The 21710-nt window shown below is 42.0% G+C and overlaps 1 long non-coding RNA gene across 1 annotated transcript; it reads left to right on the top strand.

Annotated features, from left to right (window-relative positions):
• The first annotated feature begins 4832 nt into the window (after window positions 1–4832).
• On the top strand, window positions 4833–21480 carry LOC123386358. The gene is made up of 3 exons (XR_006600145.1): window positions 4833–5264; window positions 20338–20415; window positions 21011–21480. It is a non-coding gene; the product is annotated as an uncharacterized LOC123386358 (long non-coding RNA).
• Window positions 21481–21710: the final 230 nt, after the last annotated feature.

Here is a 21710-nt window from a genome sequence, read left to right as displayed (position 1 = left end):
TATAAAGTTGCTTGCAGATATCAAAATTGAGAGAAACACTAAGGTAAATGGTATGATGGGGAACAAAGTAAAGACAGGGACTGATTGGGAATGAACTTTAAGACTTTTCAATTCTTTATTTTTTTAAATTTTTTAAAATGTTTATTTATTTTGAGAGAGAGAGACAGAGCGAGAGTGGGGGAGGGACAGACAGAGAGGGAGACTCAGAATCCAAAGCAGGCTCCAGGCTCTGAGCTGTCAGCACAGAGCCCGACGCAGGGCTTGAACCCACGAACCGTGAGATCATGACCTGAGCCAAAGTCAGACACTTAACTGACTGAACCACCCAGGCGCCCCAACTTTTCAGTTCTTTAAGTTAATACAGTGCTCTAGATGAAAATAAACATCACACACTCATGAATGTGGAAATGAAAGCCATTGGAGTTGAGTCATGAAAAAGAATGAGGTAAGGATTCGGACAGATTACCTTCTTGGAAATTGTGGATCCCAGAAATGACTCTGGGACCCGTGACAGATGGGGAGACTGAACTGTTAGAAGTTTGATGAATAGGGGGATCTAAGAGGACTTATATTAATTATGACATGAGTTCTTTCTCTATTTATGAAATGCCTCTGAACTTGGTGGCCTCTGTACCAGCAGATGACATGAGGAGGGGTAAGAAGCTATATACTTAGGTGGCATGAGGTTCAAGAGGCAGAGAAGTCCACCTGAAGATAGGAATGATGATTTGGCTGCCACAATGAGAAGCTAAGAAAATACAGGCATACCTTATTTTATTATAGTTCACTTTATTGCATTTCACAGATATTGCATTTTGTTTTTTGTTTTTTGTTTTTTGTTTTTTGTTTTTACAAACCGAAGGTTTGTAGCAATCCTGCATCAATCAATTAATTCAGCACCTTTTTTTCCAACAGCATTTGCTCACTTGACTTCTCTGTGTCACATTTTGGTAATTCTTGTAATAGTTCACACTTTTCAATTATCGTATTTGTTATGGTGATTTGTGATCAGCGATCATAACTCAGTGAAAGCTCAGATGATGGCTAGCACTTTTTAGCAAAAAAGTGCTTTTATTTAAGGCAGGTAGTTGCTTTTTTAGACACAAGGTGATTGCACATTTAATGGGCTACAGTGTAAACATAACGTTTATGTGCACCGGGAAACTAAAACTTTCATTTGACTTGCTTTATTGCAATATTCACTTTTGGTTGGGGCGGTTCTGTATCCTTAAGAAAGAGCAGGTTTCAGTTATAATTAGGAAGCGGAGGGAATATTTTGTGAAGTAAAGGAACACGTTAGGAAATCTGCTTAGCACTTAGCAGGGATTCCAGAGATGAAATGGAGGGCTTGGGAGAGAGAAGAGTGCCCATAAAAACACTTCCGTGCCATTTGAAGAGTGTGACGAGGAAGTTAGGGCTGAGATATGCTAGCAATCAATATTGAGACCACTAATGTTTATTCATGACAGGGTGAGAGCAAATTGAAAAATGGTTGCTGACAACACAGCATCCTTCAGATAACTTCGAGCCAAAGAGATCTACAGATGGCTGTAACCCAATTAGGAAATGAGTAACACAATAACAGGCATAGTTTTTATAAATTATGTACATGGATAGGAATAACTTGGAGTATAATGATTTACTTATTCAACTTAAATTGCTCTAAGAAAAACCCCTTAAAAAAAAAGATGACATTAGAGCATTTGGCATGGTGCAACGGCATGGCATTATGTGACACACATACTGAAGGCAAGTAACAGACCAAGTTCAAAAGAAAGGATATGGTAGTACAATCGCTCTGAATTCCGTTAGACAAATGGATAACATTTCCATCTCTAGAAAGTAACAAATAGGAGAAACAAGAAAAGACAAAACGGCAAAGAGACCATGGTGACAATAATGGAAGAAAGTTCTTGAAAAACGACTCTTATAAGAAAATGTAGCCGAGGAGCAGAGGCATGTTGGGAAAGAGCAGTCGTTTCTCAGGAAGTTTGCTAGCCGATGGGATCCTATTTGAGCAGGCATTCTGAGGCTTGAGACCATCACTTAGCCTTTGAGATGCCAAGGGCTTAAATGGCATTTCTAGAACAAATGTGATGCAGGAATGTAGAAGAACATCAAGTGTAAGGTATTGTCACATCCCTCCCCCACCCTTGTATACTGTCAAATTGGTCATGTTCACGGTAATAAGTTCAGAGTTGAGAGTGGGCACAGGGAGGGCACATAAAGGCTTTTGCAATAACATTTTATAACCAGCATATTCTCTGATTTTTTTTTTTTTCCTTTTAGACCATGCTTTAACTTCCCTTCCCAGGATTTTTTTTCCCCTGGGGAAGTTATCTTTAAATAATAAAATCCTTTTTCTTACTTGTGTGCACTGGTTGTAATGACTTCGATGAAACATCTAGGTCATTTGGAGCACAGAACTGTTTTGTGATTCACATCATTACAAAATACGTCCCATTAAGATGATGCACAAGCTGAACCGGAGTTAATGAACCTGCATTCTTGCAGGATAATTCAAACTTTAAGAGTGATATTAACTTAAATAAAATAAGAAAGGGAAGAAAAATCAGGTTCATTGTACACCAGAGATCATGATCTTCTCCCTCTCAGTTCATAAAGGCGTATGTGTTGCTCAGTTACTCTCAGACCATTATTAGAGTGGTTGTAGAGAACATATACATATATAATTAAGTACCCCTCTGTGGCCATAAAAAGACTGCATGTGTTTCTACAGGGAGTGCGTAAGGAACTCGATTCATAAGCCTTTAAGAGAGTGTGGGTACCTTTAACCTTTCTGGAATGCTGCATGGAAATGAGTGGCATATCTCCACTTCCTATTCAAAGCAAGGGTGGGAACACTATAGCCCAGGGCCACATTTGGCCCACTGCTTGTTTTGTAAATAAAGTTTTATTGGAACACAGCCACACCTCTTCATTTACATGTTGCCCAGGGCTGCTTTTGGCCCCTAAAAGCAGAACTCCATAGTTGCAGCAGAGACCGAATGGCCCAGAAAGGCTGAAATATTTATGACCCGGCTCTTTAAAGAAAAAGTTTGCCAATTCTGGACCTAAAGAAAAACCTCTGTTCCATAATTGTTGACCATACACATAATTGCAAAATGGGTAAAACCTATATGAAATTAATGAAATATTATTTCAGAGCACAATATTTACATGATCTCTAGTGTCAAAGTTCCAGGATCCACTTGACCTACTTAGGAATAGAAGTCTTTTAAAAAAAAGCCTACACTCGGTATTTTAAACTCTTCTTCCATCGTCAAAATGTTAAATAAATAAATAAATAAATAAAAACAATAGCCACCAGTTTTGTAAACCCTCCTGCAACACAATGTCTCGTGTTCCCCTTCTGGCTCTGTGGCAGCTGTTAACCATCAAATACTATTTCGAGAACTGTGCTGACATCAGTCGACGATCAGACACAAAGCTGTTTGGCAGGACATGCTCTGTGCAAGTTGAGTCTGTTAAAATGAAACGGCTCCGTTAAAATTAACTCTATTCACATCACAGGGAAAATATCTACGCTTGCCAAATCAAACCCTTCCTATATCAGTGGGAAGGACCATTTTCCAACCTCTAAAAAGGTAATTCTGACACAGGAGAGGGGAAAAAAAAAAAACAACCACCCTCTGAAATTAAAATGATAAAACAAAAATTTGCTTGACAGCAAAAGTACTTCCAAATGTATGAAATTGAATCCAAAACTGAGCTGCAACAAATTTAACTGACAAGAAAGTCTGCATAATGGACTTGGTTTTATTATTAATGCTAATATGGGTACATTTTTGTTCTATTGTGCTGATGGCTCAAAGATAAATGCCCACCGAAGGCACTAAAATATCTCTACTCCGTTGAAACACTGATTGGATACAATGTATTCTTCACTTGGAAGGAAAAAAAAATTTTTTTTTAAAGGAAGTGCTACTATATGAGGCCATTTCAGAATCAGGTATAGCTTGGAAACAGAATTTCTTAAAATAACTAAATGCAACACTTAAAAACCAGCTCCTTGTGACATTTAAAATTATATAGATATGACTTTGTTCAGATGATAAATACATTCCTTACAATTTTTAGTTAGTACAGACGCATTAAGCATTACCCTTACAGAGTGCTTATAAGTAGGGACTGAAGTTCACATTCAGGGCCAACAAGTCAAACTGTGGACGTGTTTTTCCTGCCCGCTCACCGCTCCCTGAAAACCAATACTCAAATTCCTCCCCTCCCCCAAACCCAAGTCACCCTAGGGCGCCAGGCGGCAGCCAGACAGGGATTGTGAGAGGTGGGGACCGTGCCCAAGAATATCTGGCCGTTTTCAGGTTGGGGAACCAAGGATGGAAGTTCCACAGTTGTCGGTAGTCGGCAAGGGCCAAGCGTCCGGGAGCCAGGGAAGTTGGGGCCAAACCCGGCTGTGTCAAGCCAGTTAAATGAGTTAATCTGAGAAGGAGTCATCGGGTTTTGCAGACCAAGACTAGCAGAAGGTCAGAAACGCTGGGAGGTTAGCAACAGCAGGAAAACAGAATAAGGGACTGTGGGCGGTTAATGTTTGCTTTTCGGGGTCCTCTTTGTACCCCCACCCTCTGCACGCAGGTTACAGCCACTCTGAGTGAATCTGCAGTGGATGAACCCTGATCCCAGCTACTGCCGGCTGCTAATCACAAGGAGCTTGTCGAGATTATTTAAATAACAGTTACACCTGTGCTCTAAGCCCGGGCTAATCAGCCCAAATGCTCCCACCGCTTGTCTTCTCTATTAATTCATTTAACCTTTTTCTGCTTTCTAGATTGCTTCCGTCTGTGGCAGACAGATATTTAAGATGGCCTCCACCGTTCTCCCCCTCCCCCTGTGTATACACCCCGCATAATCTCCTCTTCTTGAGTGTGGGTGGACCAGTGAGTTTAGGTTACTCATCAACTGACTCTGAGTTACTGAAAAGGGAAAACATCCTGGGTGGGCCTGACCTAATCAGGTCCAACACTTTAGAAGAAGAACATTTTAGAAGAAGGGCAAGGGCCAAAGAGATAGTATCCTGCTGGACTCAAGGAATATAATAAACTGTCGTGCTGTGAGAAGAGGGAAACACATGGAAGGAACCACAGGCGGCCTCTAGAAGCTGCAAGCTGTCCCTTGGTCGTATGGATACCACAAAATGAACTCTGTTGACAAGCAGTGAACTTGAAAGGAGACCCCAGCCCACACCTTGATTTCAGCCTGACTGAGACCCTGAGCAGGGGACCCAGGTAAGTGTACGTGGACTTCTGCCCGATGGAAGCTGCGAGATAATAAATTTGTCCTGTTTGAAGCCACTGAGTTTGTTATGCAGTAATAAGAAACGAATACACCATCCATTAGGACTTCCCCCCCTCAAGGAAATGTCCTATGTTTGTGCTGTTAATATGGGCCTGTCGAGCGTTTGAAATGAGGCTAGTGCAACCGAGGAAGTGAATTTTTTATTTTATATTATTTTAATTCATTTAAGCTTGAGTAGCCTTACGTGCCTAGTGGCTACCCTGTTGGGCAGTACAGCTCTGGATGAATAATAATGAAAACAACAGTCCGTTGACTTTAAGGTTCTTGATTACGAATAGCTCTCCTCTGAATTCAATTTTCAAAATTCGATGTTAAAGCCTCTCGGGAGCCCATCTCATATGGTTTCTCATAAGCCCCACATGACCTGGCCCCTGGTCAGACAGACATCCTCTCTGTCTTCAGTCTATTCCGTCCTCCAAACCATAAGGCTTCCTCAACTCATGCGAGGGTATCCGATTTGTTCTCACCTGAGGTCTTCAGGACCCCCTTCCCTTTTTCTGCATTTGTCCAACACCTACTTAGTACCTCGGTCCAAATGTCACTGTCTTGGAGAATTCCACTGATGTCCTGCCTTAGTTAGCTATTGCTGCATAACAAGCTATGCCAAAACTCAGTGGCTGAAAAAAATAATCATTTTTATTGTAGCTCATGCACCTGTAGGTCAGCTGAGTTGTCTGATATAAGCTGGGCTCACACACGTCCTATGGGATGGCCGAAGGCTCTGTTTTAAACTGGAATTGACTGGAACAGATTAGCAGGGGCAGATCACTCTGGGTGGCTCTCCTCCCTCTGAGACCGGAAGGCTAGCCTGGGCATGTTCCTCTCAAGGCCATGACAGAAGTACAATAGACAAGTGTAAACACCCATGGACTCTTCAGGCTTAGGCTCAAGATGGACACAACATTTGCCTCCTGGTGGTCAAACCAAGTTACAGGGCCAAAGCCAGAGGTGAAGAGTCAAAGGCAGAGGAACTCCTTTTGTGAGAGAGACTGCAACAATCATATGACAAAGGGCTTGGATACAGGGATGTGTGAAGAACTGGGGTCCTGATGGAATCTTCCATGTTTCCTGCATTTAAATTAGATCCCTCATTCCTAATACCTCATAGGACAGACTTTTCTTTCAAGGCACTAGTACTTGGTAATTGTGTATTTATCTGTGAGATTATTTGTTCACTGACAGTCTCTCCCATGACACTGTGAGTTCAGTGGGGTCAGGAATCACATTCATTGGATCCACTGCTGGGTCACCAGAACCTATGACACTCCATTATTTCCTGAATAAATAAGTGAACCAAATGTCTGAAGAACATTTTAAAAGCTGCATGTGTTCTGGTGAACAGGATCTGATAACAAATAAAGTTTGAGCAAAACTGGCAGCTGTTATCAGAGCACGAAGAGGTATTTAACAAATTAATTTACGAAAGTCAAGAGGAAGTAATCGAGGGACACCTGAGTGGCTCAGTTGGTTAAGCAGCTGACTCTTTTCTAAGATTTTTTTTTTTATGTTTATTCATTTTTCTGCAAGACAGAGAGAGACAGAGCCCAAGCAGGGATGCGGCGGAGAGAGAAGGGGACACAGAATCCGAACCAGGCTCCAGGCTCTGAGCTGTCAACACAGAGCCCGACGCAGGGCTCGAACTCACAAACCGCGAGATCATGACCTGAGCCAAAGTCGAACGCTCAACTGACTGAGCCACCCAGGCGCCCCTAAGCGGCTGACTCTTGATCTTGGCTCCCGTCATGATCTCAGGGTTTGTGAGATGCAGCCCTGCATGGGGCTCTGTGCTGGTAGCTCTGAGCCTGCCTGGGATTCACCTCTCTCTCTCCCTCTCCTTCTCCCTCTCCCTCTCTCTCTCTGCCCCTCCCCCACTTGCATGCACACCCGTGAGTGCACTCTCACTCTCAAAATAAATACATAAACATTTTTAAGAAGAGACGTAATTGAAGAATGAGAATGTGTGTGTGTTTAAATTTGTACGTGTATGTATAAACATATGCAGCCAAGAGAGTTGGAAGGAAGGCGGAAGAAGGAACTGACAAGCTAGCACAATCACGGACCAGGTGTATCTCTCCGAGGAGCTGTAATACTAGAATCCTCTGATAACCCATGGGTGGTCAACCAGAATACACTCCACGGAGGAGCCAGTCGTAGGATAGACTCTGCCTATATGCTACGGTTCACATTTGAAGATGCTCCTTTTCAGTTGTGCAGATGTCTCGAATAATACAATAGTCCTAAGACCCAGCACACATAAAGGCCCCTTTTGTCTATTTGCAGCCACATCAGATGGTTTGATAGCCTCTCTCTTGATTTCCCGTCGCCTCATGGCTAGGCAGAATCTCAAAAACTTTTTCAAGTCCTTCCATGTCCTATTGCTGTACTCCAGTCACTCTGTCGCTTGAAAATGCTCTGCAGTGCTTCTCAGCTTTGTTATTTGGGGATGCAAAAAAGGCACATGGAAAGGATCACTGAAATATCGTTGCCCTCGCTTAGCGGCTGTGTTGCTGCAATGAATGTGGAGCCATCTTTGATTTTCACTGAGCCATACAGAATTTCAGAGACCAACACACGGGCTTTTGGTTCGGTGTCAGTCTCGTTAGTCTTAGCTTCCAATAACGATCTCGTGTGTGTCTTCATTCTATTTGCACGGGTGATGTGCGTATGGGTATATGTCCTTTTTAATCAGGATCGCATGTAACTGCAGGGTGTTAACGGCGGGTTACTTTCTATCCTACAAGCGGCATCTTGAACTCTGAGTCACTGACAACAATCTAATCGTAGCAGTGAGAGCCAGCAGGGTGCAGGGTTTCTAACCGCCTTAGACACAGTGTCTTTTAAAAGTTGTGTGTTTGCTGTTGATACTGATGTAAAAGCATGCAGACACTCATTAAGCACCTACTATCTGCCAGTGCTGGAAACACGAGGGTAGATGACCAGTTCCCTGTCTTCGTGGGGCACACGACCTCGTGGGTGACTCAGACGTGCGTAAGCAATTGATTCCAGAGAGGTGTGATGTGAGAGTGATGTGTGCAAAGCCAGGGAGAACTTGAAAAACGGATTAATTTTGCTCTGAGAGGAAGGTGACGGGTAAGCTTAGGATGAGTAGGAATTTGAGTGGATAAGGGTGAAGGGCAGACCAGGCAGGAGATGACATTTGAGAGATGTCAGGGTCCCGATTGTGAAGGACCTACTTTTATACTAAGAAGTCTGGGTCTCACACTCTGGGGCTGCGTTTCTCAAAGCGTGGTGCTCACACAGCCACCCTCGCCAACACCTGGAAACTTGTTAGAAGTGCAAAGCGTTTGTCCCCACCTCAGACTGAGTCAGAAACCCTGGGAAGGGAGCCCCAGGATCTATGTCTTCGCGAGTCATCCAAACAGAGTCTGATGGGTACTTGAGTTCGAGAACCACGGCTCTTGGTCATGAGGTGCCATGAATAGTTTGAGTGGGGGCGTGGCTGGACCAGATGGAGATATTTAGAAAAGTTATCTCTGGCCCACAACGTGGAGTGTGGATTCGAATTGGGAGGGGGGTGGAGGTGAGTCGAAGCTCCCAAGGACCCCGAGAAGCGCCTGAGAGCGTCCGTGAGAGCCGTGCTGAGGAACCGGGACCCACAGATAGGATCTTGCGTTCGCTCTAAGATGCAGAGACCCGAAAGGCACATAGGTTATCGAGAGGCTTCACATCCCATTATTTGAATCAGCAGTGGAGGATCCCTGAGGCCACTGAAGAATTACTACAAAGGGCTGATGAACCCGGGTACTCACCTAGACTCCACAAATCATGGCACTCACATGTGGGAACGACTGTTCCCACCGAGCACAGTTGCTTAGCAGTAGTAAGACACACAATCATTTAAAATAACTTCCAAATTCTTTTTTTTTTTAAATAACTTCCAAACTCTTAGCAACTTATTATCCTTCTATGTTTGCAGCAGATACTAAAATACGGCCACGATCCTATAGGGGATCCCGGAAATTCTGGACACAACACAGGGAGTCCCCATACTTGAAAAAGCTCACAATCCTAGATAGGGTGTTTTGAGCACTGCTTAGAATTGTTGGCCAGGGACACCCGGTGCAGCATTTGAAGTTCACAGACGTGGGAAATTTTAATACCCTTTCGGTTCTCTGGTATTTCTTTCTCCTGATGGGGTTGAGATTGGAAGTGCAGCCCTCAAAAGACTGTTTAGTTCCTGTTAGTACTTTGCATATGATTAGGGTCCTGGCCGCCAAGTGAGTGACAATCCTCACATTTAGTGCTTTACAGTCTAAAAACCCCAGATCTCCCGAAGGTATGATTAGCTGAAAGATTAATTTATTTTACAACCCAATTATAATTTCTTTTTACCAAGAAGAGATCTCTTTATTAAAACAGATAGCAAACATTAAAAAGCAAAGAGGATAGCCCCACAGAGCAAATTACCAAAGAAAATATATACCTAAGTACATTTGCGACAATTTCTCATCCATCCTTGAATCTTATCAGTCATTGTTCATCTTTGTTTGAGTCTTAAAGCTTTGCAGAACATTTCTTTTTCAGTCGTTGGGATCTTTATACCTCCGATCAAAGCTCCTGGCTGTCCTGGGAGCCCCATAGCTTCCCCCAAGCGCCTGGCTCTGAGTCACTAGCGTGGGGTCTGTGCGCACGTCTGGTAGGATAATGAGAGAGGGGGACTTTTCCAGGACACATGGCTCCTCTGCTGTCACCAACCCGCTGCCAGGACCATTGGGTTTGTCCTTTGTTGTATGGAAAATCTAAGACCCATCCTGAACTTCGTTCAGTGGGAGCCGGGATGCGCCTTAGCAGGAAAGCCTTACCTCTGACCGGTCACGGCTACCATCCACTAAAGCCTCACTTCTCCTTAAGCTTTGAGGTGTACCGTTTTCCTCTCCGTGTACCAACAACCATTCACGAAAGCACTTACAGACATGCAGAATGTATTTATACCGGCACAATATGATTCTGTATGATGTTAATACTAGTCAGGGTTCTCCAGAGAAACAGAAACCAGTAAGATACACCTAAATGTGTGCTCATCTGCGTGCTCGTATGTGTACATATACATACACATACACATACTCATACGTGTGCAGAGAGATTTTAAGGGGAAAAGTTTTGGTAAATAGACTTTATTTTTATTTTTTTAATTATTACTTTAAAAAAATTTTAGAGGCGCCTGGGTGGCGCAGTCGGTTAAGCATCCAACTTCGGCTCAGGTCATGATCTCACGGTTCGTGGGTTCGAGCCCCACGTGGGCTCTGTGCTGACAGCTCAGAGCCTGGGGCCTGCTTCCGATTCTGTGTCTCCCTCTCTCTCTCTGCCCCTCCCCCTGCTCATGCTCTGTCTCTCTCGCGCGCGCGCTCACTCTCAAAAATAAATCAACATTAAAAAAATTTTTTTAGCAAGCAAGAGAGACAGAGCATGAGCAGGGCAGGGGCAGAGAGGGAGACACAGAATCCAAAGCAGGCTCCAGGCTCGGAGCTGTCAGCACAGAGCCCAACACGGGGCTCCAACTCAGGAACCGCGAGATCGTGACCTGAGCTGAAGCCAGACGCTTAACCCACTGAGCCACCCAGGTGCTCCTACAGACCTTATTTTTAGAGCAGTTTAAAGTTCACAGCAAAATCGAGGGGAAGGTGCAGAAATTTCCCCCTGTCCCCCCCACCTGCATGGTATCCTCCACTATCAACCTCCCTCACCAGAGTGGGACAGTCGTTACACTTGATGAACGTCCACTGACCCGTCATCGTCACCCCCAAATCCATACTTCACGTTAGGTTTACCCTTGGTGTTGCATATTCTATGGGTTTGGACAAATGTATAATGACATGTGTCCATTATTACGACATCATATAGAGCAGCTTCCCTGCCCTAAAAATCCTCCCTCTAATCCTCCCTCCCCTGACCCCACCCCCTGGAAACGACCCATTTTTTGATGTCACAGTTTTCCTCTTTCCAGACTGTCATATAGTTGGAATCTTGCCAGATGTAACAGTTTCAGACTGGCTTCTTCCACTCAGTATTATGCATTTAAGTTTCCTCCATATCTTTTCATGGCTTCGTAGTACATTTCTTTGTAGCATTGAATAATAGGTATCTGTCTGGATAGACCAGGACCTCAGCCTTTTTTATTTTAAGGCATTCACCTGAGTGGATGAGACCAGTCAAATCTGCTTTCCTCCAGGTCGACGGATTTAACTGTTCCTCTCATCTACAAAGCATCTTCACAGCAGGGTCCACGCTGATGTTTGACCACCTCTCTGGATGCTGTGGCCTAGCCACGTTGACACGTAAAATTAACCATCCCTTGTCCCCCCCTTGTCCAGCTGACACCCATACACATTCCCTAAACCATAATAATCTCCAAGAACAAAGTCATAATTCCACCCAACACGACGCAACTTTCCTGCATGCAACTGAAAACCCGCTAACCCTTTGTCCAGAAGGCGATGCAAAGTCCTTAGGTGATGTTTACCCTTCTCCTGCTGTAATATTCTGTAATTTAAATACTATGATATAAAGTTAACAATATTTAAATACTATGATACAAAGTCAATACATTTTATGTTACCTGATGAGGTGGTAAGGGAGAAGAACACAAAGATATTTGATCTCTCTCTCTCTATATATATATACATGTATATTTATAACATAACAATTAACATAACAAGTGTATCTGTAGCTGATCATGTACTCATAGCTGGGACTTATAAATCTCATTTTCCAGGACCCATTCTGTATTCCCTTTGCCTTCAGCAAGCATCTCAACTGGTCATGGTTCTTGACCTGGTGGGTGACCCAAACCTTCATTCCTGAAGGGTCCGGACCATTAGTAGTGCTTCCGGGATTGGGTGCTGTGGTTTTCTATCCACCTTAATCAAAGTGCATGGTGATACTAAGAGACGCTCCGTGGGATCTCCTATGCTCCACGCATACATTTCCTACCTTCGTTGTGGGACAGCAGCCCAATTTCCCCTTGGTAACCAGGAGTAATCACTCCGTTCAGCACAGAACTCCCTTCACTGCCCCTTTCATGATGGAAGCTGGCCAGTGTAATCAACCAGGTAGTTGGTTGATCACCCTGGGGAATGATACCCTATCAGGGACTTGGTGTTCGTCTCTGCTGCTGGAAGATTGCTCACTCAGCAGTGGCCGTAGCCAGGTTGACCTTGGTGAATGAAAGTCCTTGTTGCTGAACCCATGCATAACATCCATCCCTGCCACCCAGGCCGCTTTGTTCATGAACCCATTGGGCAATGACAGGACTGGCTCAGAGGAAAGAGACTGACCCGTATCCATAGAGTCATCCTACCCACTTGATTATTAAAATTAAAATCCTTCTTTGCTGGGGTCACCCTTCGGTGAGCATTCACATAGGACATAGATATTCTAACATTTTTTACCCATTCAGAGCAGTCTGTCCGCATACCTCTTCTCCAGACCAATTTTCCAATCATAACCCTTCCAAGTCAAACCCCAGACCTCACATGGCCACAGACCATGAACCAGTATCTAATTGTATGTCTGGACGTTTCTCCTTCCAAGCAAAATGAACAACCAGGTGCACAGATCCAAGTTCTGCCCCCCGAGAGTATTTCACTTCACCACTGCCCTTCACAGATGTCGCAGAAAGGGGCTGTGGTACGGCAGCTGTCCACTTTGGGGGAGTGGCTACATATCACACAGAACTATTGTAAGCAAGGCCCAAGTTCTCAGTGCCTTCAAGTGATCACATGGAACTCTCCATGAGGCCATGGGTGCAGGCTGGGATAGAGAAGGCAGTACAGCAGGAGTGGAAACCCAGGGAAGTTGATGCTGCAGTTTAACTCCAAAGGCAGTCTTCTGGCAGAATTCTCTCTTCCTGGATGGTCGTTGGTCTTTTTCAATTAAGACCTTCAACTGATTTGATGAGGCCCACCCACAAGGCAGGTAATCTGCTTTACTCAAAATGTACTGATTTAAATGTAATCTTATCTTTTAAAATGCTGGGAGGGAGGGTGGGACAGAAAAAAATCTATGAAAATGCCTTCACAGAAGCATCTAGAATAATGTTTAGTCAAATATCTGGGTACCAAGGCTTAGCCAAGTTGACATGAAATTAACAATCAGAACACTCTTTTCTAATAGAAAAAAAAAGACTGTTCTCCCACCCTTCACCCTCCCTCCTTTCTCCCCCCTTCATTCTTTCTCTCCTTATTTTTCTTTCTATAAGCATTTCCTGAGAGCCCACTAGATTCCTGATCCTATAGGCCTACTGATGATGTTGAGCTGTCTCCTTGGTAACCATCTCTAACCCAGAATAGAATACAAACTGCCTTCTGAAGCAAACTATCTTCTTTAAAGGGATCATATATCTCTTTCCAAATTTAAACCCTATCTTACAATACCACAATTTTACTATCTCTTTTAAACAGAAAAATAGCCGTTTTACAAAGAGATTAATGATGGATGCTGGTGTGGGTACTAATTTAGATGCCGCTGATTTAAAATTTGTCATCATTTGGTCAGAGATCAGCTCAGAGATTACTTTTGTATTACAGGGTTTGTCATGGAAATGAATGGTTTAAAAATATTTCAGAGGAAAATATTAAACCTCCTTTAGAAAATAAATGACTTTCAAGCCATTTAGGTGGTGGAATCTGTAATTAACAATACATGTAAGTTACCTACATTTAAAAAATACATTTATTAAAGCAGGTCCAAAGATGTCCTATATGTCAAAACAAACTGGACAAACTTTGTAAGTCTACTTTAAATTATCATATTACTCACAAATTGATTTATCATGGGGGTTGCTTTTCTAGAAATGGTACTGCTACCCAAGCCAGTATGGGAGGAGACTCAAGCCCAGTCCCTATGGAGTTGTGTGCCCAGCATCACACATTGCCACACTGCAAACCTCATGTCTGTCCTTTCCAAATCGCCAGAATGGGCACAAACCTCCCACCACGGTTTGTCTCCATCCCAGGCTGCAACAGCATTGATGATGCTGTTCACAGCATCAGACGTTTCCCGCCAGTCCCAATTGTCTGCTGATCTTTACTCCTGTTTCCTCAACTATTCCCATGACTGTGCCTCAAAATATTGTAAAACTGACATTTAAAATCCCTGGTGATACTGCCCCCTTGAAACTGGGTTCAGTCTTACCACACATACAATTTTGCTACTCATTAATGGTTCAAAACTTTTTAAAAAGCTATTTTATTTTATTTTATTTTATTTTTAAAGTAGGCTCCATGCTCAGTACAGAATCCAGTGCGGGGCTTGAACTCATGACTCTGAGATCAAGACCTGAGCTGAGATCAAGAGTCAGGTGTTTAACCCACTGAGCCACCCAGGTACTACGATGGTTCAAAGCTTTTAACCAGAACACAAAATAAATGTTGAGAAGAGAGTCCATCACAAATGAAACCACACATTACAAAACTCATTTAAGTAACACAGCAGAGAGTGAGAGTTTAATTTGCTTACATGCTTATAGTTAGGTAGGTCTTTTGTTACTTTTCTGAGTATCAAAATGTGCAGTTGTGGTGGTCGTTAGGAAAAGTCTGCTAGACTTCTGGAAGAACTTCCACTTACCAGAGCATGACAAGATCATGAACAGGACTATCAAAGAAGAAGATAGGAGGAGATTTCAGTCCTAAAACACCTGTATGCACTTGCCTTCTTTTCTTTTTTTTTTTAACCTCCATGCATGGCCTGGATACACATATGCACCAATCTGAGCTAGAATGTAAGCTCCTCGAGGGCAGGAAGTCAACATTCCTTAAAATACTGAATATCTGAGCGTAACATTTCTTCTTTCTTCTTTATTTCCTCCTTTGATTTCTCCTGAAGAGCTGTCTCCCTTCTGTTTAGCTTTCAGTCCAATGTTCTTTCAAATCTGCAGAATTATATGGATAACTTGTTATTATGCCATGAATCATATTTCCTACTGATCAATGTGGTAGTCTTTCTCCTTCTTTATAATCTAGTTGAAAACTTGCTTTCTTTGATTTAATTAAAACTATTCAGAGGAGGAAGATTTGGACTATATCAGGAGCTAGGTTAAGAAATGGAGAAAACCTTCATTGGGACATAGACTGTCATTGTGTGTGTGTGTGTGTGTATGTGTGTGCATGCTCTGGTCATATAAAAAGCATATTTGTCTTCAGTTATCTAAATTTATTTCCATATTTTATATAATTCACTCACCAAGAGACCAAGAAACACTTCATCCTCTTAAAATGCAGAAACAAAGTGCTTGCATATTCCATAGGCAAGTATTGGATAGAGGTAGCTGATCTGTCTAATTAATAGAGGGTCCAATGCCAAAGAGAGAAGTTTAGCATAAATAAGACCTCACTTGGTTCACTGTAGGCAGGATTTAGGAGTGGGGTGGTGACTTTTATGGCATGCATATTTCCATCAACTATATCTTGCCCATGGCAGACATCATTAATCAACCACAGCTTTCCTTCCTGCTGAGCACAAATGTGAGCTCAGAAACTTCTAAATGTAACACTTTTAGGAAGGTACTATCAACTGACAGGAACTGGCACATAAGGTAAGACCTACTTTTGACAAAATGCAGCATCCATTCTTGATAAAAACCCTCAACAAAGTAGGGATAGATAGAACATGTCTCAACATCACAAAGACCATTAATATCATCCTCAACGGGGAAAAACTAAGAGTCTTTATGGTCAGGAACAAGACAAGGTTGTCTACTCTCACCATTCTATTCAACATAGTACTGAAAGTCTTAGCCTCATCAATCAGACAACAAAAGGAAAGAAAAGGCATCCAAATTGGCAAGGAAGAAGTCAAATCTTCACTATCTGAGACAACATGATACTCTATGTAGAAAACCTGAAAGACTCCACCAAAAAATTGCTAGAACTAATACATGAATTTAGCAAAGTCACAGGATATAAAATCAATGTGCAGAGATGTGTTGCATTTCTATACACCAATAACGAAGCAGCAGAAAAAGAAATCAAGAATCAATCCCACTTGTAATTGCACCAAAAACAATAAGAAAGCTAGGAATAAACCTAAGTAGGTAAAGTATTTATATTCTGGAAGCTATAGAACACTTATAACTATAAAATTACAGAAAGAAATTGAAGAGGACACAAAGAAATGGAAAAGCATTCCATGCTCATGGATTGGAAGAACAAACATTGTTAAAATGCCTAAACTACCCAAAGCCCTCTACATATTTAATGCAATCCCCATCAAAATACCTCCAGCATTTTGCACAGAGCTAGAAAAATGCTAAAATTTGTATGGAACCACAAAAGACCCTGAATAGGCAAAGCAATCCTGAAAAAGAAAAACAAAACTGGAGGCATCACATTTCTGGATTTTAAGCTATATTGCAAAATCCATCTGGTAGTCATCAAAACAGTATAGTACCAGCCAAAAACAGACACACAGATCAATGGAACAAAATAGAAAACTGAGAAATAGACCCACAACTACATGGTCAGCTATTCTTTGACAAAGCAGGAAAGAACATCCAATGGAAAAAAGACGTTCTCTCTTAAAAATGGCGTTGGGAAAACTGGATGGCAACATGCAGAAGATTGAACCTGGACCACTTTCTTACACCGTACACAAAAGTAAATTCAAAATGGAAGAAAGATGTAAATGTGAGACGTGAAACCATGAAAATCTTCGAGGCACAAAACCTCTTTGACCTCAGCCAGAGCAACTTCTTACTAGACGTGTCACCGAAGGCAAGGGAAACAAAAGCAAACGTGAACTATTCGGATTTCATCACGATAAAAAAGTTTGTGGACAGCAAAGAAAACAATCAACAAAACTACAAAGCAGCCTACAGAATGGGAGAAGATACTTGCAAACAACATATCTGATAAAGGGTTAGTATCCAAAATTTATAAAGAACTTATCAAACTCAACACCCCAAAACCAAATTACCCAGTTAAGAAGGGGGCAGAAGACAGAACCAGAAAAGACCCCGAATAGCCAAAACAATCTTGAAAAAGAAAACCAAAGCAAGAGGCATCACAATCCCAGACTTCAAGCTATACTATAAAGCTGTAATCATCAAGACAGTATGGTATTGGCACAAGAACAGACACTCAGATCAATGGAACAGAATAAAGAACCCAGAAATGGACCCACAAACGTATGGCCAACTAATCTTTGACAAAGCAGGAAAGAATATCCAATGGAATAAAGACAGTCTCTTCAGCAAATAGTGCTGGGAAAACTGTACAGCGACATGCAGAAGAATGAACCTGGCCCACTTTCTTACCCCATACACAAGAATAAACTCAAAATGGATGAAAGACTTAAATGTAAGACAGGAAACCATCAAAATCTTCGAGGGGAAAGCAGGCAAAAACCTCTCTAATCTTGCCCACAGCAACTTCTTATTCAACATGTCTCTGGAGGCAAGGGAAACAAAAGCCAAAATGAACTATTGGGACCTCATCAAAATAAAAAGGTTCTGCCCAGCGAAGGAAACAATCAGCAAAACTAAAAGGCAACCGACAGAATGGGAGAAGATATTTGCAAATGACATATCAGATAAAGGGTTAGTATCCAAGGGGTGTCTAGGTGGCTCAGTCAGTTAAACGTCCGACTTCGGCTCAGGTCATGATCTCACGGTCCGTGAGTTCGAGCCCCACGTCGGGCTCTGTGCTGACAGCTCAGAGCCTGGAGCCTGTTTCAGATTCTGTGTCTCCCTCTCTCTGACCCTCCCCCGTTCATGCTCTGTCTCTCTCTGTCTCAAAAATAAATAAAGGTTAAAAAAAATTTTTTTAAAGGGTTAGTATCCAAAATCTATAAAGAACTTAACAAACTCAACACTCAAAAAACAAATAATCCAGTAAAGAAATGGGCAAAAGACATGAATAGACACTTCTCCAAGGAAGACATCCAGATGGCCAACCGACACATGAAAAATGCTCAACATCACTCATCATCAGGGAAATACAAATCAAAACCACAATGAGATACCACCTCACACCTGTCAGAATGGCTAACATTAACAACTCAGGCAACAACAGATGTTGGTGAGGATGCGGAGAAAGAGGATCTCTTTTGCATTGTTGGTGGCAATGCAAGCCGGTGCAGCCACTCTGGAAAACAGTATGGAGGTTCTTCAAAAAACTAAAAATAGAATTACCCTATGACCCAGCAATTGCACTACTAGGCATTTATCCATGGGATACAGATGTGCTGTTTCGAAGGGACACACGCACCCCCATGTTTATAGCAGCTCTATCAACAATAGCCAAAGTATGGAAAGAGCCCAAATGTCCCTTGATGGATGAATGGATAAAGAAGATGTGGTATACACACACACACACACACACACACACACACACACACACAATGGAATATTACTCAGCAATCAAAAAGAATGAAATCTTGCCATTTGCAACTACATGGATGGAACTGGAGGGTATTATGCTAAGTGAAATTAGTCAGTCAGAGAAAGACAAAAATCATATGACTTCACTCATATGAGGACTTTAAGAAACAAAACAGATGAACATAAGGGAAGGGAAACAAAAATAATATCAAAACGGAGGGGAACAAAACAAAAGAGACTCATAAATATGGAGAACAAAACTGAGGGTTGCCGGAGGGGTTGTGGGAGGGGGGGATGGGCTAAATGGGTAAGGGGCACTAAGGAATCTACTCCTGAAATCATTGTTGCACTAGATGCTAACTAATTTGGATGTAAATTTTAAAAAATAAAAATTAAAAAAAATATTGATTTGAGCAATTAAAAAAAAAAGAAGTGGGCAGAAGACATGAATAGACATTTTTCCAAAGATGACATCCAGATGGTTAACAGGTGGAAAGATGCTCAACATCACAACATCACTCATCATCAGAGAAATAGAAATCAAAACCATGATTAGATACCACTTCACACCTGTCAAAATGGCTAAAATTAACACCACGAGAAACAACAGGTGTTGACCAGGAGTGGAGAAAGGGGAACCCTCCTGCCCTGTTGGTGGGAATGCAAACTGGCACAGCCACTCTGGAGAACAGTGTGGAGATTCCTCAAAAAGTTAAAAATAGAAACACCCTACCACTTAGCAATTGCACTAGAAGGCATTTACGCAAAGGACACAAAAATACAGATTTGAAGGGGTACATGCACCTCGATATTTATAGCAGCACTATCAACAATAGCCAAACTATGGAGAGAGCCCAGATGTCCATCAACTGATGAATGGATAAAGAAGACGTGGTGTTTACATACAATGGAATATTACTCAGCCATCCAAAAGAATGAAATCTTGCCATTTGCAACGACATGGATGGAGCTAGAGTGTATTATGTGAAGCAAAATAAGTCAATCAGAGAAAGACAAATACCATATGATTTCACTCCTTTGTGGAATTTAAGAAATAAAACAGATGAACTTATGGGAAGGGAGGGGACAGAGAAGAGAGGGGAAACAAACCACAAGAGACTCTTAATGATTGAGAACAAACAATGGGTTGACGGAGGGGGGTGGGTGGAAGATGGACCAGATGGGTGATGGGTACTAAGGAGGGCACTTGTGATGAGCACTGGGTGTCGGATGTAAGTGATGAATCACTGGGTTCTACTCCTGAAGCCAAGACTATACTGTATGTTAACCAACTAAAATTTAAGTTAAAAAAAAAAAAAAGATAAAAAAGACCTACTTAACATCTCTGGTATCCAAAGTAGAGTTTAGAATCCAAGACGGTGGTTAAAGATAAGAAGCCCTTATAGTCTACAATAAAATATCCTTATGGCCACCTGAAGATAGTTGTAAGAAATCCTGAAGGGCAGGGGTTAAGGAGATGTATTTGTCATGAGGCAGGCGAAGAATGAGCGGCAATAAAACCACATAAAAGCCGCTAAATCTTTGTTGAACAATTACGAAGAATATAAATATCTGAGCTTTTAGGGATTGTCTTCCCATTTCGGTGTTCTAAATATTTTACCGTGTGTTCCTATTTTCTGAATGCGTTGCTATACTTTAAATTACAGAATTTTAAAATAATGGAATCTCCTCTGACTAAAGGAACCTCTTCTTCGTCTTCTCCATTACTGAGCTGCTGATGTCTCGTGAGTAAGGTTTACAAATCCGTTTATACATCAGTTTGTTCCCCTGCCTACGTACCCCTTCTAGGCGTAGTGCTTACCACTATGGCTTGGTTTTGTTTGGGTGTTGTTTTTTAATTACAAAGGACATCTAAATGAATATTGGCCCCGCTACTCTGAAGCCCATTTACTGCTTATTGACTTTTCAATGTTATGAGCAAAACAACATTTATTTTCCTATCAACTTAGCTATTCACATACTGTGACTCACTGTAGGTCTTCTCTCCTGGAGTATATTGCTTCCACCTTTGTTTTGTGTGTCAGGTTTTTTTGTTCACTTATTTTTAAACAAAGGATCCATTCCGCCAAGAGCATAGACTATAGTATTAGCTGCCATTCTTATTCATGTTAAGGGAAACAATGCCTTTTTTGCGGCAATAACTCAGCTGCCCAGAGGTCATTTTTTCAATAGTGTCAGCCATCGAGAACGAGAACGCAGCTCCAAGGAAAAGGCCCCTGAGAAGTTAAAGTAAACACTGTAGATCTCATTCACTAAGCTCGTACATTTTATTTCCATCCTTTTACTCTGTCGTTCAACGACTGTCTTTTCCCATTTTAGACATGATCCTTCCAAACCTGGTTACCTAGTTTCTTAGCCCACAGAAGATTAGAAACAACTAATTCGAAGGAGATGGAGGAGACTCTAGAAAGCGACGTGATGGCTGGTAACAAAGAAGACAGAAAAAGAACCAGGCTCATGGAGGCAAAAATTGTAGTCCCTGCAGACCGTTTGGGGTTTGATTAGGTGGCCCTGCATGTAGCAGTGATCTCCGTTACCCTGGAAATCGTGTCCCTCACTACGTCTTTGAGTCGTGGAGTTTACTTTGCGTTCAGTGTTTTCCATTTTAGGAGAGGTAGATATATAACACACTTTGGGAGAGTCCTGGATAATGGAAGTAATACGGTAAAACAAGAATAGGACAGGGTTTGAAGTAGAACAGGTTTTGTTTTTGTTTTTGTTTTTTTTGTTTTTTTTTGTTTTTTTGCTTCCTGCAGTTTAATTGAGGTCTATACCCAGAGAGGGGAAACTGGGTGCCTGCACTGGACTCTGTGTTTAAATCGGGGCACGGGGGGGGGGGGGGGGAGGGAGAGTATAGGAAGCATTTCACTTCATTCGTCTTTTCTGAATTTTATTTAAAAATTTTAAAAAATTTTCAAAATAGACTTTTTTAGAGAAGTTTAAGGTTTACAGCAACATGGAGGGAAAGGTACAGAGATCTCCATGTACTCCCTGCCCCCCCATATGCATTTCGTCTTCC

Source organism: Felis catus, chromosome B3 (genome assembly GCF_018350175.1).
Source record: "Felis catus isolate Fca126 chromosome B3, F.catus_Fca126_mat1.0, whole genome shotgun sequence".
Classification (NCBI taxonomy): Eukaryota; Metazoa; Chordata; class Mammalia; order Carnivora; family Felidae; genus Felis; species Felis catus.
The sequence above is the reverse complement of the archived record's forward strand: the minus strand, read 5'-3'. Positions and strand labels throughout refer to the sequence as shown.